This window comes from Dendropsophus ebraccatus, chromosome 6, assembly GCF_027789765.1.
Source record: "Dendropsophus ebraccatus isolate aDenEbr1 chromosome 6, aDenEbr1.pat, whole genome shotgun sequence".
Lineage (NCBI taxonomy): Eukaryota > Metazoa > Chordata > Amphibia > Anura > Hylidae > Dendropsophus > Dendropsophus ebraccatus.
Window position 1 is genome coordinate 87,162,769 of NC_091459.1, and position 18,618 is coordinate 87,181,386.

At 47.5% G+C, this 18,618-nt stretch overlaps 1 protein-coding gene across 9 annotated transcripts in view; it reads right to left on the reverse strand.

Annotated features, from left to right (window-relative positions):
• WDR33 (WD repeat domain 33) overlaps window positions 1-18,618 on the reverse strand; it is a 95,139-nt gene that overhangs the window by 66,366 nt on the left and 10,155 nt on the right. Inside the window, exon 1 of one of the 9 annotated variants that reach the window (XM_069975332.1) lies at window positions 15,258-15,281. The exons of the other annotated variants lie outside the window; for them this stretch is intronic. The gene's annotated coding sequence lies outside the window, so the exon portion shown is untranslated. Of the gene's footprint in view, window positions 1-15,257; window positions 15,282-18,618 lie in introns of those variants that run through there. 9 annotated transcript variants of the gene reach the window in all.

Consider the following 18,618-nt stretch of genomic DNA (forward strand, 5'->3'; position numbering starts at 1 on the left):
GTCTTATGTCGTTATACTAGGGCTGGGCGGTATACCGCAAAAATACCGATACCGTCACTGGCGTCGGTTAACCGACCTCAACTTAGCCAGGACGGTATCTGCGGTATTTTTTTCTGCTGCTCCTCCACCACTGACATGCCGGCGTCTCTGCACACAGGGACACCGGCATCAGAGCGGGAGGTGGAGGAGCAGCAGCAGGGCCCAGGTGACAATGCCGCCCGACCCACCCCGCCCCCCGCCCGTCCTGACCCGCCACCGCCCGTCTGAGCACCCTCACCCGTCCAGTCCCAGGCCCCGTCCCGCCGCACCTGTCCATCCATGCGCCCATCCGTCAAGTCCGGTCCCGTCCGGCGTCCCTGCACACACAGCACATTGACATTGCCCTCCCCGGCACCAGTCCCGTCTGAGCCCCCCCCCCGGCCGGCGAGCGCTGCACATGTCAATGTGCTGTGTGTGCAGGTGCGGCGGGGCGGGGGGTGAGGGCGCTCAGAGGGGCGGGGGGTGAGGGCGCTCAGAGGGGCGGGGGGTGAGGGCGCTCAGAGGGGCGGGGGGTGAGGGCGCTCAGAGGGGCGGGGGGTGAGGGCGCTCAGACGGGCGGGGGGTGAGGGCGCTCAGACGGGCGGGGGGTGAGGGCGCTCAGACGGGCGGGGGGTGAGGGCGCTCAGACGGGCGGGGGGTGAGGGGGCTCAGACGGGCGGGGGGTGAGGGGGCTCAGACGGGCGGGGGGTGAGGGCGCTCAGACGGGCGGGGGGTGAGGGCGCTCAGACGGGCGGGGGGCGGGTCGGGCGGCATTGTCACCTGGGCCCTGCTGCTCCTCCACCTCCCGCTCTGATACCGGCGTCCCTGCACATGTTATTGTGCTGTGTGTGCAGTGACGCCGGCATGTCATAGCTGGAGGAGCAGCTGTACCTGTTGTCCCCTCAGTAACATAGGAGGAATAATGGGCTGCAGCAGGCAGGATAACTTATAGCTGTGTGTGTTATCCTGCCTGCTGCAGCACATCCATTCCTCCTATGTTACAGCCCTGTATTGTTACTGAGGGGACTACAGGTAACAGCATGCCCCTCCCTGTATAATATTCTCCTACCCGCCTGCCAACCTTATGTGCCCCCTGTAAAGTTACACGCCCCTTTTCACCCCTCCGTATAGTCATACCCCCCTATCCGCGCCCCCCCCTGTTTAGTCATACACCCCTGTCCGCCCCCGTTTAGTCATACGCCCCTATCCGCGCCCCCCCTTGTTTAGTCATACACCCCTGCCCACCCCCCGTATAGTCATACACCCTTGCCCCCCCGTATAGTCATACACCCCTGTCCGCCCCCGTTTAGTCATACGCCCCTATCCGCGCCCCCCCTTGTTTAGTCATACACCCCTGTCCGCCCCCGTTTAGTCATACACCCCTGTCCGCCCCCCTATGTATAGTCATACACCCCTATCTGCCCCCCCCGTATAGTCATACACCCCTATCTCCCCCCCGTATAGTCATACACCCTTGCCTTCCCCCCCCCGTATAGTCATACACCCTTGCCCCCCCGTATAGTCATACACCCTTGCCCCCCCCCGTATAGTCATACACCCTTGCCCCCCCGTATAGTCATACACCCCTGCCCACCCCCCGTATAGTCATACACCCCTGCCCACCCCCCGTATAGTCATACACCCCTGTGCGCCCTCCCTGTATAGTCATACACCCCTATCCACCCTCCCTGTAGTCATACACCCCTATCCACCCTCCCTGTAGTCATACACCCCCGTCCGCCATCCCTGTATAGTCATACACCCCCGTCCGCCATCCCTGTATAGTCATACACCCCCGTCCGCCATCCCTGTATAGTCATACACCCCCGTCCGCCATCCCTGTATAGTCATACACCCCCGTCCGCCATCCCTGTATAGTCATACACCCCCGTCCGCCATCCCTGTATAGTCATACACCCTTGCCCCCCCCCCCGTATAGTCATACACCCTTGCCCCCCCGTATAGTCATACACCCTTGCCCCCCCCCCCGTATAGTCATACACCCTTGCCCCCCCGTATAGTCATACACCCCTGCCCACCCCCCGTATAGTCATACACCCCTGCCCACCCCCCGTATAGTCATACACCCCTGCCCACCCCCCGTATAGTCATACACCCCTGCCCACCCCCCGTATAGTCATACACCCCTGCCCACCCCCCGTATAGTCATACACCCCTGTGCGCCCTCCCTGTATAGTCATACACCCCTATCCACCCTCCCTGTAGTCATACACCCCCGTCCGCCATCCCTGTATAGTCATACACCCCCGTCCGCCATCCCTGTATAGTCATACACCCCCGTCCGCCATCCCTGTATAGTCATACACCCCCGTCCGCCATCCCTGTATAGTCATACACCCCCGTCCGCCATCCCTGTATAGTCATACACCCCCGTCCGCCATCCCTGTATAGTCATACACCCCCGTCCGCCATCCCTGTATAGTCATACACCCCCATCCGCCATCCCTGTATAGTCATACACCCCCGTCCGCCATCCCTGTATAGTCATACACCCCCGTCCGTCATCCCTGTATAGTCATACACCCCCGTCCGCCATCCCTGTATAGTCATACACCCCCGTCCGCCATCCCTGTATAGTCATACACCCCTATCCCCCAGTATAGTCATACACCCCTGTCTGCCATCCCTGTATAGTCATACACCCCTATCCGCCCCCTGTATATAGTCATACACCCCTATCCGCCCCCCCCTGTATAGTCATACACCCCTATCTGCCCTCCCTGTATAGTCATACACCCCTATCCGCCCCCTATCCCTATGTGCTGCCTGTATAGTCCTGTAACCCGATCCCAACCTACTGTATAGTAATACACCCCAATCCATCCCCCCCATATAGTCATACACACCTATCCCTCTGTGACCTGTGTATACCCTGTAGAGGGTGTATACCTGTATATACACATGTCCAGGTCTCTGCTGAGACCCCCTAATAATGACAAATAATAATAATGATAATAGACTAACCATGGGTTGCTGCTCAGTGAGTTCTTTTTAACTTTTTTTGAATCAAAATATCGCCAGTTTGGCACGGCAAGTGGGTGTGGTTTACAAAAAGGGGTGTGTCATATTTATCGTTCAATTATCGTTACCGCGGCTACATGTGCGATAAACCGCGATATTGATTTAGGCCAATATCGCCCAGCCCTACGTTATACTCGCCACAGAGTTAGACTTTGACTTACAGGGGCCACCCTGGTGTTTCCCTATTTAGGTCCCAAAGCTTGCAACAGAGTGAGGACCTGAGGGACTACGTATCAGGGTGGTTTGGTGCTCTAGGAGGCACCCCTCGGCAATGGGCTTCCTTCTCTGGAGAGAGGGATATCTGGCTATTCCTGTGTTTTGAGACTCTTAACTGAGGCTCCACGGACCCCTTTTTGCATAATGCATAATATATTTATATATATATATATATATATATATATATATATATATATATATATATATATATATATTTTACACATATTACATATCGTAGCGGGCGGAATTGTCCGATCTATTAAAATATAACATTGTTTCCACATGGTGAACGGCGTAAATGAAGAGGAAAAAAAAAAAAAAAAAACACACCAGGATTGCGGATTTTAATAAATTATATCAGAAAAAAAAAAATAAAAAAGCGATACATTTTCTGTTACACCAATATGATAATAAAAACTAGAGATCATGGTGCAAAAAATGACAACTCAACCAGCCGTGTGGCTGGGTTCACACTACGTATATTTCAGTCAGTATTGTGGTCCTCATATTCCAACCAAAATCAGGAGTGGAATAAAAACACAGAAAGGATCTGTCCACACAATGGTGAAATTGAGTGGATGGCCGCCATATAACAGTAAATAACTGCGATTATTTCAATATAACAGCCGTTGTTTCAAAATAACAGCAAATATTTGCCATTAAATACTGACCACAATACTGACTGAAATATACGTAGTGTGAACCCAGCCTGTAGGTGGAAATATAAAAGGCGGGGAGGAACACTGCATTAATTTCACCCTGACATCTGTGCATCCAAGGGCTAATCTTGAAGGGGTTTAAAATGGCCGGCCTTCTTTAATATCAACACGCATATTGAATCATCATAGGCTCCATAGGTTTTCTTCTAATGTGTCACCATGTGGCGCTTTGTACACACGCCCAGAGGGGTGTGATAACAGCGCCGGAGCCGGCCCAGGACAGTGACTACTTTAAGAAGACACTGCCCACCGTGACTACTTAGATGGTAATTTGCATAGAGCGCGGGAGACTAATAAACTAACTTTGTGGGCTCTATGTTCATGGGACGGGGGGATGGTTAGGAAGCGTGCTGGCTGATCTACCAGCACGTTTCCTTCGCTTTATAGCCAATTTTTGTGTGATTGGTTCCCTTTAAGGGAGCTTCCTTTTACATACTCGCAGCGGGATGACAATTCTGCTGAGAGTATGTAATCCTATTGAAAGTTACAGGAAGGGAAATCGCAGCGGATTTCGCCACGTACCTTAAAGGGAATCTGTCAGATCTGTACCATGTACAGAGCAGCAAATGCAGACAGATTGGCAATAGGGAGATAAAACAAATTAGGCCTTTTGCTCATGGCCATTTAAAGACTTTAAAGTGAGATAAAATTATATCATTCCTTGGAAGATGAAGTGCCACAGAAGTGATGCTTATGCTGCGTTTACACGAAACGATTATCGTGCGATTTCGCACAATAACGATCAAATTCAAATGATAATTGTACGTGTAAACGCAGCGAACGATCAAACGATGAGCGAGAAATCGTTCATTTTATCTTTCAACAACTTCTCAAATAGTCGTTGATCGTTCGCAAAAAATTCGCAGATCGTTCTGTGTGAACAGTCGTTCGCCGATTTAACCAATGTGTAAGATAGGCTTTAAGCGATCGCAAAACAAATTTCCGTACGATATACCGTACCGTCTAAACGCTAATCGTTATGAAAAAAAATAGTTACTCCGACATCGTTAATCGTACGATCGGGCGAATAATCGTTCCGTGTAAACGTAGAATAAGCCACAGCATGCAAACCTCTTTCCTAACACAACCTTCCTGACTTGACTAATTGATGTACAGGGTGGAGCCTTAAAGCGACTCTGTACCCACAATCTGTCCCCACAATCTGTCCCCTCCAAACCACTTGTACCTTCAGATAGTTGCTTTTAATCCAAGATCTGTCCTGGGGTCCGTTCGGCAGGTGATGCAGTTATTGTTTTAAAAACAACTTTTAAAGGAGACCTGTCACCCCCCGCGCCGGGGTGACAGGCTCCCGACCCCAGATAGATCCCCTTATACTTACCTCATGTCGCCGAGTCCCGCTGCCGGAGCCGGTCCCGGTGAGAAGCCGGCGCGCGCGCTGTGGAGATGGGTCCGGCGTCCATAGAGAATGAATGGAGCCGTGAGCGCGCAGCAGAGATGAGTCCAGCTCCATTCAATCTCTATGGACGCCGGACCCATCTCCATAGCGCGCGCGCCGGCTTCTCACCGGGATATCTCCGTCCCGGGACAGTCTCCGGCAGTGGGACTCAGTGACATGAGGTAACTATAAGGGGATCTATCTGGGGGTCGGGAGCCTGTCACCCCGGCGCGGGGGGTGACAGGTCTCCTTTAAACTTGCAGCCTTGTGTCTAACAGCCGGGGCTTACATTAGTATATGCATTAGGCTGGCACAACCTCTTCTTCCTTCCTCCCCACCCTCCTCATGATTAGGAATGCTCCAGGCAGATTGCTTCCTATTCCCCAGCTTTGTGCATAATGAACATGGGATGGATTGTTAAGACACCTGTGCAAAGCTCAAACAGCAGTAAATGTTCCTGGATCAGGTGAGGTGAGATAAGGAGAGGTGTGCCAGCCTAATGCATATACAAATTTAAGCACTGGCCGTTAGACACAGCGCTGTAGAATTATAAATTGTTTTTAAAACAATAACTGCATCCCCTGCCGAATGGACACCAGGACAGATCTTGGATTAAAAGCAGCTATCTGAAGGTACAAGTGGTTTGGGGGGGTCAGATTGTGGGTACAGAGTCGCTTTAAGCTCTGTGCCTCAATTAGTCAAGTAAGGGAGAGGTGGTGTGCATTCTAAGGGCCCTATTTCACCGGACGATTATCGTTTGCATAATCGTTAACGATTAACGATCTCAAACTACCTCTATTGCGAAAGACCTGAAAACGTTCACTCATTTCCATGGAGCGATAATCGTTACTTATGATCGTAATTGCGATAATTTTTATCTATTGCGAATGACCGAACGATGTATTATTCAATGCGAACGTTTTGCGAACGAGCAACGATAAAAATAGGTCCAGGTCTTATAAAGCGATCAACGATTTCTTGTTCGGTCATTAATCGTTAACTGCATTTCAACCGAACGATTTTCGTTTAGATACGAACGATTTAACGATAATCTGAACGATAATCGTCCGGTTTAATAGGGCCCTATGGCTCAGCATCACATCAGCTTCCAGGGAAAAATGCTATTTTATAACAGAAAAAAAAAAACAGACAAGAGAAAAAAAGAAAAAAACAAACAAAAAAAACACAGCCATGTTTCAAAGGAACGTTTCACTCTATGTTACATACAATGCTATGTTATACTTGGCTATTTAACCAATCCAACAGAACAAACATTAGCCACATGAAATCTCATGAGATACATGAAATAACACAAACCAATATCAGCAAAACATCAATTTTATTTAGTATAATGGCAACTCCTGCTCTCCAGCTGGTAAAACCTACCACTCCCATCATGCTCTAATAGCCCTCAGCTATATATTTTCTAAAACTACAATTTGGTTCCAAAGAAATGATATCCCATCAGCAAGTAATCGCTGCTTTTTAAAAGAGAAGTCTGGGCAAGGGCAATTTTTTTTTTTTTAAACTTGTGCCTGGAATGTCCCAAGTCCCATCTCAACACTAGAAAGAGGTGAGGGACTGGGGGCCGAAGCAGACGGCTGACACCAGCACTGGGAGGAAGTGCCTGTTATTCCCCTTTTTTTACCCATCTCCCTCCCCGGCAAGTTTGAAAAGATGTCCCTGCCACGAATTCCCCTTAATGGTGCGTTCACACCTACAGGATCTGCAGCTGATTTTCTGCTGCAGATCCTGTAGGTGTGAACGCACCCTAAGGGTATAAAACACACACACACCGTATACGCAGCGTATTTACTGCTGCGATACGCAGCAAATACGCAACAGATTAGATCTAAATAACTGAACACAACGCAACAGATTAGATCTAAATAACTGAACACAGCATCAAATCTGCACCATCAAATCTGCTGCAGATCTGCTGCGCATACGGTGTGTGTGTTTGTACCCTTAATGACTGTAGGACCACCACTCAATAGCTTCTCTCATCACCAACTACTTATACATTTGCCTGTGTAGTTTTGCAGAGTAAAAAAAAAATAATAAAATTAAAAAAAAAAAAAAAAAAAGACATTCACATGTTCAGTAGGAACTTCTCTCCTTTGAGAAAACCTGTTGCCAGAGAGACAAGGCAACCAACACGTCTCCTGGAGACAAACTTTCACTTCAGTTTACTGTATGCACAATTTAACATGCAGATTCCCCTTTGGCAAAACCATAAAGAAGTTCATGAAGAACAATTCCATGTTATTCATCATAGTAAGTATTCTGCCTGTGAAGTTGTTTATTACGACAAGATAAAACATTGCTACCATTTAGCAAAAACAGCACCACACCTTATCTGTAATATGGAGGTTTCTGGCAGCAAGTGGCCACATTTCTCTAGGACTGGATAACCCCTTTGGCGTACATTCAGGCAGTATGGATAGACATACCTTAAAGGGGTTGTCCGGGATATTTTAATAAACTAGCATTTCATTGACCTCTGTGGATGTTGCATATTCTACAGTTCTATTTTTTATTCAGAGTGCTTACTGTGTTCTCAGGCTCAGTCACATGACCACTCTGCCTGTGTTTTCTTTACTTCCTGTGGTGTCACGTTCCCTTTCTGTTTTCTGTTCCTGCCAGTGAGTCATCAGGTGGGCGGGGTTATTTATCCACATTTCTTTAGCCACACCCCTTACATCTAACTAACATCTGAGCCCAGAAAAAACTGCAGCAGTAAGGACAGCATGACAGACTACAATCTCTGTACAGCACTGCAGCATAGGTTGGAGCTATAAACAGTAAGTAAAGGAACCATAAGGGGTGATTTATCAAAACTTGTGCAGAGGAACAGGGAAGCAGTTGCCCATAGCAACCAGTCAGATTCTAGGTTTCGTTTTTCAAGGCCTTTTTAAAAATAAAAGAAGCAATCTGATTGCTATGGGCAATTGCTCCCCTGTGCAGGCTGTATTCCATCTCCCCTATAGTGTTATTATTGTACTGTAAGGATGTACAGTGTTAGGGCAGAGCTGCTGCATGTAATATGGAGAGGAGAGAGGAGGCTTCACCTCACGTCATTTACCATTATATTTATTTCTTGCTGAGGTAACAGAATTCTGCCCCATTGAAACCCAACCATTGAAAAAAAAAAAAGGTTTCACCATTAGCACAGGTGAGTATTCTTTACTGTAAGAGCAAAGAGACTATGGAACTCTCTGCCACATGATTATGTCTTGGCTAATTCGTTAAATACGTTCAAGGGAGGTCTGGATGTTTTCTTGAAAAATATAGTATTAATCAAAGTTATGGGCTTTAGATTTCTGGTGATATGTTGATCCAGGCATTTATTCTGATTGCCACTGGAGTCAGGAAGAAATTGTCTCCCTGTGATGGGGCAATTGTCATCTGCCACATAAGGGTGTTTGCCTTCCTCTGGATCAACACAGTAGGTTTTTCCAGGTTGAACCGGATGGAAACTTGTCTTCTTTCAACCTTATTAACTTTGTTACCAAGATAAAATGTGAGGAGGGGGGGGAATCTGCAATCCTGACGATTTTTTTTCCCCTCTTTTCTTTCACACCGTTCACCATAAGGGAATCGTTTTTTATATCTTAATAGATCGGATAACTGTGCAATCTATGATACATTTTTATTTATACATGATTTGTACAATTGTAAGATGGTAATTTAAACTTATTGGAGGATGGGCTGTGTCCTATTTAAAAAAACAAATAAACAAACAACAACATTGCTATACCATTGCACTGATCAGTGTTATCAGCGCTCTGAACATACAGTCTGCCCGAGGTAGACTTTATGACCAGACTGGTGATCAGACAAAGTTAAGCATCAAACCTCCAGCAGTCAGGAAAAACAATGCACTGCAATCAGCTCAACTCCTGTCACTGACACTTAAATGCTGCAAAGTCGTCAGTGATGGGCGGAAGCACAAACGTTACTGCCCTTCATAACAGGCAAGGACCCAGCGGCTGTGAAGCAAGCTCAGCTTTTGCTCCTGGCGTAAATGTATGCAATATGTTCTTTAAGTGACTTATTGCATTATGATTTCTCTATACAGGTGTAAAAGGTAAATTTTGCAGTTTTTATACCTAATTTTATATTATGTGTCATGGTGTTTGTTACAGTAAAAGGTGATCTTATCACCTGTGGATTGTGCTACCTGGGCAGGCTTCACAACAACGTTTTTTAGACCCACCAACATTGCCACCGTAGGCCCCTCCCCTCTGACGTCATCACAGCTTGGGCCCCACCCCCTCAGGGGCCATTGGTATCTAAGGGCCCTTTTACAGGAAAGATTATCTGACAGATTATCTGCCAAAGATTTGAAGCCAAAGCCAGGTCTGATTTTGAAAAGAGAAGAAATCTCAGGCTTTCCTTTATGACCTGATCTCTGTTTATAGTCTGTACCTGGTTTTGGCTTCAAATCTTTGGTAGATAATCTGTCAGATAATCTTTCTGTGTAAAAGGGCCCTTAGACTGTTCCATTCCAAAGTCAGTCGAGAGGGGGCCTATGCATCGATGTCACATCAGCTCTGCTACGTCAGCTAGTATGGAATACATACTGGGGTGATTGATGCAAAAGCAGTGAAAAAAAAAACTGTTCTGTGTTTACTGTGCAATAGTAATGACAGCAGTGGGCAGGAAATAATGCCAACTGGGCGACTATGCAAGCAGACCAATCAGGGAGATGCATGATGGGAAATGTTTCCTGGCCAGCGCCATTTTGGATATAGATTGGCTTTTGAAAAACATGTAACTCATTTCATTTTTTGGCTCTTAGGTGGATAACCCCATTAAGTTACAAGTTCCATGGAGTACATTTACATCATATGTTGGGAAAGGGTTAAAGTAATAGCAATTTTTTTCCCACACGGTAAACAAAAATAAAACCAGGATTTTGTCACATTATATATGTGGGGGAAAAAAGTTGTAGGAGTTACAATATGGCTATTTAATATATCTTAATATATTAGAAAAGCTATGTAAAACATAGGTATCGTATTCTGACTGGCTTATACTTTATACCGTTAACTGCATTGCGTAAAAACTAAACACCCTAAAATTTGCGGAAACTGTTTATTTCCAATTTCACTCCGCAAACATTTTGGGCATGCAGAAATATACTCTATATATAGGCTCTGTTCACAGTATCATGGCTTCTGTTTTCAAAATGAGCATTGCAGCAATAAACCAAACTGATACTCTTGAATATTAGCAAACCCCACTAATTTAAATGATGGTTCTGGATTTTTTTTTTGCAGCAGGACTAAAAAAGGTATGCTATTTTGCTGTCAGATATACAGGGAAGGCTAAATGAAACTCTGAAGACACATATACAAAAGCATTTAGCAAATAACTGAATTTTAGTGTAAAATAAAACCGCAACTAGGGATGCACGATGCACCGAAATATCGATACTACTATCGATATTTCGGGCAAAAAAACGGTTCGATACCAGGATTTCCTGGTATCGAAACTTTAAGTTAAGCTGAGAACACGGTGGGCGGCTAGCTGAGCGCCGGCCGTGTTCTCTATGTGCCGCCCCCTGCAGTCTCCTCCTCTGCTCTCCCTCCCTCCGCTCCCATTGGCGCCAATTTCAAATAGCCGGCACTTAGCTATTGCTAGTGCCGGCTATTTAAGTATATAGATGCCGCTGTCACACTGACAGCGGCATCTGACCCCTCCTGAGCCCGCTTTATATACAGCGGGGGCCCGCTACTGTGTGTAGCAGACCCCCGCTGCTGGTGTCTCTCTGATAACAGAGTCCGGCTCAGCCAGACTCTGTTATCAGAGAGATGATTTATGCAGAGGAGCCGGAGCTGCACGGAGGAGAGCGGCTGGAGAGGGAGAGCAGGAGAGGAGGACGGAGGAGAAGACTGGAGGAAGAGCGGGAGGTCCGGGAGAGAGGAGTACGGAGAGGGAGAGCGGGATGTCCGGGAGAGGAGCCGGAGCTGCACAGAGGAGAGCGGCTGGAGAGGGAGAGCGGGAGGTCACGGAGAGAGGAGGACGGAGAAGGCTGGAGGTGGGGAGGATGAAGAGGGAGAGCGGGGGTCTGTGAGATCCGGGAGAGGAGGCCGGGGGAAGTGCAGCACATGTGAGGATCCAGCCGGCTGGCAGGTGGGGGAGGTGGCCGGGGCTGAAAGGAGCAGATAAGATTGGCTGTAGTGTGTGGGATCCTGTGTAACCACCTCTTCTCTTCCTCCGCAATCTTGGTAACTGGTGCAGCAGAGCTATCTTAGTGATGGGTGGTGCAGCAGAGCTGTCTCAGTGATGGGTGGTGCAGCAGAGCTATCTTAGTGATGGGTGGTGCAGCAGAGCTGTCTTATCGCTTGGTATAGCAGAGCTGTCTCAGTGATGGGTGGTGCAGCAGAGCTGTCTTAGTGGTGGGTGGTGCAGCAGAGCTGTCTCAGTGGTGGGTGGTGCAGCAGAGCTCAGTGGTGGGTGGTGCAGCACAGCTGTCTCAGTGATGGGTGGTGCAGCAGAGCTGTCTTATCGCTTGGTATAGCAGAGCTGTCTCAGTGATGGGTGGTGCAGCAGAGCTGTCTCAGTGATGGGTGGTGCAGCAGAGCTGTCTTATCGCTTGGTATAGTAGAGCTGTTTTAGTGATCAGGCTATTTGGAAGAGCAGAATTGTATTAATGATAATGACTAGTGACTATATATCTATCCCTGTGTTTTGTTTTTTTTATATACTTTACTAAGTATCGAACCGGTATTGAGTATCGAAATAAAAAAGTTAGTATCGGTATCGAACTCAAAATTTTGGTATTGTGACATCACTAACCGCAACCCATACAATTACGGTCCATGGAAAAAAATTATTCTGGCAACTGTAACCACATACTGTATACAGCTTGTTTTAGTAAATATTTGCTTTTCTTGGTAAATGGAGAATATTACTTATAGAAAAGATATGGAGCACCCAATGTTTCAGGGGATGACAACTACAGGAGGGTATTGCTACAGTTGTTAAAACAAATGCAAGCTGGGCTTCAATTTGGCTGTGTACAGTCCTATTTAAAAAGCAGAGCAGCATACAGTTTTCATAGAAAGTCTGAGAAGAGCTTAACTAAGCAGATCACAGCAATCATTTCTGACCATTCAGCATTCATTGGAATCCAGCCCCCACCCCACAATAAGTTACTCTTAAAGGGAACCAATCAGCACGATTGTGCTAATCTGGTTCCCTGCTGCACAGTATAGCTCTGCTGTGCAGCTCCCTAAAGCTATCCAGCTGCGGCAGTAGCTTTACAGAGGTCAAAAAGTAGTTTTATTCTCTCGCACAAGGCCAAGGGAGGGGCGGCAACTAGTAATCTAGGCCTGTCAGTGCCCTGTGCAGAGATGATTGACAGGTAGAGAGGCTGGTTAGTGGTCTCTCTTCCTGTCAATCATCCCCGCACTGCGCACCGACAGGCAGAGAACTGTGACTAGTCACAGGCGGCTCTCCACCCAGATGACTAGTTGCCGCCCCTGGCCTCACGCAGGGGAATAAAACCACCTTTTTCCAGCTTTAAAGCTACCACCCCAGCTGGTAGCTTCGTGGAAGCTGCGCAGCAGGGAACCATATCAGAACAATTGTGCTGATCGGTTCCCCTTAAAGGGAATCTGTGAGGTGTGTACTGTGTGCAGAGCTGTAGACTGGTAAAAGGGAGATTAAACAAATGACTGTTTTTGCTGATGGCCATTAGCATAGTTATAAAATAGCATTTTCCTCAGAAGGTGAAGTGTAACTAGAGCGATGCAGAGCCACAGCATGCACACCTCCTCCCCCATTACTCACTTACTTACTTGACCACCTGACCTACAGGGTAGACAATCTAGTACATCAATGGGATACGGGTGACAAGGGGTTAATTTGGCAGCATCTGTCAGGGTAATGGTGCATTTACACAGACAGATTTATCTGACAGATCTTTGAAGCCAAAACCAGGAACAGACTATAAACCGGGATCAGGTCATAAAGGAAAGGCTGAGATTTCTCCTCTTCTCAAATCCATTCCTGGCTTTGGCTTCCAAAATCTGTCAGATAAATCTTTCTGTGTAAATGCACCCTAAAGGGGGCTAATTTTAGGTACACTAACAGGAAAGGGTCAATCAGGTGCAGTAATGGGGAACTGTGGAGACGATCAGGCACAGTGACAGGGGAGATGATCAGGTACAGCAACAGGAGACAATCTGGGTGAAAGGGTGTTATCTATAGACTATACACTAAGGCTGCATTCACATGTTACATGAAGTTGTCTGTGATAATGGACAATTTTATAGTCCAATGCTTTTTATAAGGCTATTCACACGTTCTGTTTTTTTCACAGACCTGCAATCTGTTCAGTGAAAAAACGTCATAACTCCGATGAGATCATGGCATTGATTTCCCCTTTGAAGTCTATGAAATCTGTTTTTTTTCACCGGTTCCATGGATCTGACATCCATGTACCTGTGCAATCCGTGAAAACACAAATGTGATGTAATCAGTGTAAAAGCTTGAAAAACATTGACACGGATGTAAATGGGATGTTTTTTCACGGATCACGGGAGGTAGATAGCAGACTTCATTCACGGACCTCGACTATCACTGAACGTGTGAATGCTGCCTAACAGGGACAGTGATCAGAGTAACACAGAAAGTCCTGTGTTTCCCAGGTTATCTGAGCGCTCACAGAGAAGGCAGTCATGTGATTGACGGACAGATGATCTGAGACTCTGTACAAGTCAGACTTCATGTAGTTAGTCTTTTATTTTTCAACCAGCACAAGACTAAAAATCTGCCTTCAGGAGACTGGACCTGGATTTCTGGTAAGTACAGCTTTGTTTTACAGCATGATAAAAAAAAAAAAATGTATATTGCAAACTCGCAAAATTTCAAGTCTACACTTGATTTGGATTTTGAAAGTTCTAACAGTTACATTTTCTGCCATGGGTAAATCATGATAAAGTAGGGGCAGAGCAGGGCTTCTGCCTGGGGTATACAATGGAAAAGGCAATAATTGTCGTCATTTGAGTGGTGTAAAACGGGGAAACACATTGATAAAGACATTCCATACACCTTGCCATTTATTCACGTACATCTGTTAACTTAGGGTTGGTGGTCCTAAGTCAAGCTAGTGGATTAAGGAACATAAGCCAAAGTCTGTCAGCGCCCGTTTTCTCCTCGTTCCCCGCTATTACATGTTGGCAGCGAGTGCAGAGGGGGCTGCCCGGGTGATCGCTAGATCGTCCAGGCAGCCCATAGCAGCGATCTGCTGCCACCACTCCTATTCCACAGAGCAATGGCAGCATGTCGCTGCTATAATAGTTGTTTGTCTTTCAACATGTTGACTGCAATGATCAGCCAACATTGTTCATGTCGGCTGCTCGTTGCCTTCTAGACGATTATTGGCTGCATACGGCCGATAATAGTTTCGTTTAATAGGGCCTTAAAGTGACTGTACCACCAGGCCCAGGCTGAAGCACTGGAGGTGGGACGACCCAAACAGGGCTGTGGAGTCGGTAAGCCGCAGCTCCGACTCCTGCTCCTTCATAAATGGCCAGTCATATACCAGGGGAGTTATCACACTGGCTCAGTAGCTTCTCCCTAATGTCCTACATGACCCTCGGGCGACTTCTGAGGGAATAAAGAAACATATAAAGCAGCTTCTCCTGTGTGTGCAGTAGATGCAGCCAGGCTCCAGCCTCCATGTCCTGAACTACTCACAACTAGACTAGATGGAGCAGGTGATCTCTTCAGCTGACAGTCTTCTAAATACTAAATATTCACCATACTTAAAAGGGGTATTCCAGGAAAAAAATCAATAATTTAGCAATGGAAAGAGTTAACCAAGGTTAACCCTTTCCTAATATACTTACCTCTCCGTTATTGGCCCCCCCAAGGAGATCTCCGGTCCGGTCACATGAGCGTCCAGCTTGCCACTCCCCGATCACCCCGATAAAACTAAGCTGACAGGCGCTGTGTACGGAGCAAGGAAGAAATCTCTCCTGCCTCAGCGCGCTCTGGGGGGGGGGGGGGGGGGGCAATCAGCAGCAGCCGATCAGCATTACTTTACAGAACTGTATTACACTGCTGCTCATACAGTCATCCAGCATCCAGGAAGAGAACAGCACAGATCTCCCCCCACACAATGGCCTCTTCCAGCTCAGAAACAAACTGCAAAATAGTGACCGACAACTTTTCCATGACCACCCTTATGTAAAAGGGCCAGTGTCCTATTAGAATGTTGCTTATAATATATATTCATGAGCAAAACTTGTAAAATTCATATCAAAATTCAATTCTACATTTTTTAAAGATTTTTTTTTAAAGCTGGAGTCGGTACATTTTTTTCCGACTCAAACTCCAGCCAAAACTAGCTCCGACTCCACAGCCCTGGACCCACCCATAGGGCGGGTTCACACTGCGGAATTCTCGCGGACAATGTCCGTGGAATTCCGTCAGCTGTCCGCCCGAACATCTGGGCGCCTTTCCGCTGGCCCCATAGATACCATTCTATGGGCCGGTGTATTCCGCTATACGCTGAAAGAAGTGTCACGTCACTTCTTTCAGCGGATCGCGGAATACGCCGGCCCATAGAATGGTGTCTATGGAGCCAGCGGAAAAGCTGACGGAATTCCAGACATTTTCCGCAAGAATTCCTCAGTCTGAACCCCCGCCCCTCTATGATGGGGTTCCATTGATTCTAATGGGGTCACGTCATGGAGTGGCTGGGGTTTCTTCGAACTGGGGGTGGGTCGGCCCACCTCCAGTGCTTCAGCCTGGGCCTGGTGGTACAGTCACTTTAAAGGGGTAGTGCGGCGGTAAAGAATTATTGACAGAATAACACACATTACAAAGTTATACAACTTTGTGATGTATGTTATGTCTGTGAATGGCCCCCTTCCCCGTGTCCCACCACCCCCACCTGTGTACCCGGAAGTGTGGTGCGCTATACATACCTGTCACGTGCTGACTCGTCTCCGATCTTCAGTCTGCGATGTCGCCTTCGGGCGTCCTGAATGCCGGCCGCCCTCTTAAGCGTCATCAGCTGCTCAGCCGCGATTGGCTGAGCATAACTGTGGTCAGCCAATCGCAGCTGAGCATCTAATGATGCTGAAGAGGGCGGCCGGCACTCAGGACGCTCGGAGGGATTCGGCCCGGCCGCCCGAAGACGACGTCGCAGACTGAAGATCGGAGACGAGTCGGCATGTGACAGGTATGTATAGCGCACCACACTTCCGGGTACACGGGTGGGGGTGGTGGGACACGGGGAAGGGGGCCATTCACAGACATAACATACATTACAAAGTTGTATAACTTTGTAATGTGTGTTATTCTGTCAATAATTCTTTACTGCCGCACTACCCCTTTAAGGCCACATTCTCATGCCCCTAACAGTCGCACCATGTGGATGATATTCCTGCCAACATTTCACAGCTATTTGTGAGCCAGTGGGGGCATGCTTTCAGACACATTCTAATTAGAGATGAGCGAAGTCAATGCTGCCCCACCCCGGGTGCCTGGAAAAGCTGGATCCAGTCCTGGAAAACTTCTACCAGAACTGGATCCAGCTTTTCCAGGCACCTTGGTGGCGTGTAACGGACTTTAAAGGCAGTCAGCTGATAAGCCAAGTTAACTAAGCGACTTGCTTCATTTGTACTGTAAATTCTCTCATCTCGAATTCTAATTGCACATGCAGTCTGAGTTTCTTAACATATTAGCAACCTTATAAGGAGTATTACCATCCCCAAAATTAGATAGAGGACTGCCTGTCGTCCAACAAAGAGAATGGAGAAAAATTGTACTGGATGAATAAAGTGCACTGTGTGTGAGTGGCCCGAGCTCTATTCATTCTCTATGGGGCTTCTGAACATTGGTGAGTGATAAGTAATTGGATCTCACCAGCCAGTTATCTTATGTCAGAATAAACAGCACCAAGGATGAAGGTAACAGACATGCCTTTATCCTCAGATCCCAAGTGGGCACGGGGCTAACCTGCAGATAGTTCCCCTTTAACACCTTAGGGACTAGAGATGAGCGAACCGGGTTCGGGTTCGAGTCGATCCGAACCCGATCGTTCGGCATTTGATTAGCGGGGGCTACTGAACTTGGATAAAGCTCTAAGGTTGTCTGGAAAACATGGATACAGCCAATGACTATATCCATGATTTCCACATAGCCTTAGGGCTTTATCCAAGTTCAGCAGCCACCGCTAATCAAATGCTGAAAGTTCGGGTTCGGATCAACTTGAGCATGCTCGAGGTTCGCTCATCTCTATTAGGGACCCATGACGTACCTTTACACCAGTGGGTCCGGTGGCGTTATGAAGTGAGCTCAGGAGCTGAGCTTACTTCACAAAGCGTGGGAACTGGCTAGAGAGTCTGCTAGGGGGACATAAGTGTAAAATAAAATCGTTTTTTAAAAACACACCATAGTCCGTTCCCCAGTAAAAAAAAAAAATCACCCAACTTTCCCATTTTATAAATAAAACACATAAAAATGAATGGCCCCCTTCCCCGTGTTCCCCCAACCCCCGCCCGTGGACCCCGAAGTGTAGTGCATTATACATACCTGATACGCGTCGACCCCTGTCTTCTGACAGCGATGTAACCTTCGGGAGGCCGGCCAACCCACTTCTGCCGTCCCTCATGCCAGCCAATCGCGACAGTTATGACGCAACAGAGGGAGCCGGCATGAGGGACGGCAGGAGCGGGTCGACCGGCCTACCGAAGATTACATCACTGTCAAAAGACGGCGGACGGGGGTCGACGCGTATCAGGTTTGTATAATGCACTACACTTCCGGGTCCACGGGCGGGGGTTGGGGGAACATGGGGAAGGGGGCCATTCACATACATAACATACATTACAAAGTTGTATTTTGTGAATAATTTCTTAGCGCTACACTACCCCTTTAACGATCCAGCCCATGTTCAGTATTCACACAGCTGATAAATAGGAGACAATCTGCCTGGAGCATTGTCCCGGAGGAGCGATCTCCCTGTTTGATGCCGGCCGGGGACTCATCCAAGATGGCGCAGTCCCCGGCTCGGCACTCGTTTGTTTCCGGCTGCAGCAGCTGAAAGCAAACGAGTGCCTATCATATTGATCTTTGCTGTATAGCTATACAGCAAAGATCTCAATGAGAGATCAAAGTGTATATACTAGAAGTCCCCTAGTGGGGCTTCTAGTATATGTGTAAAAAAAAAAAAGTGTTTATAGTAAAAAGCCCCCTCCC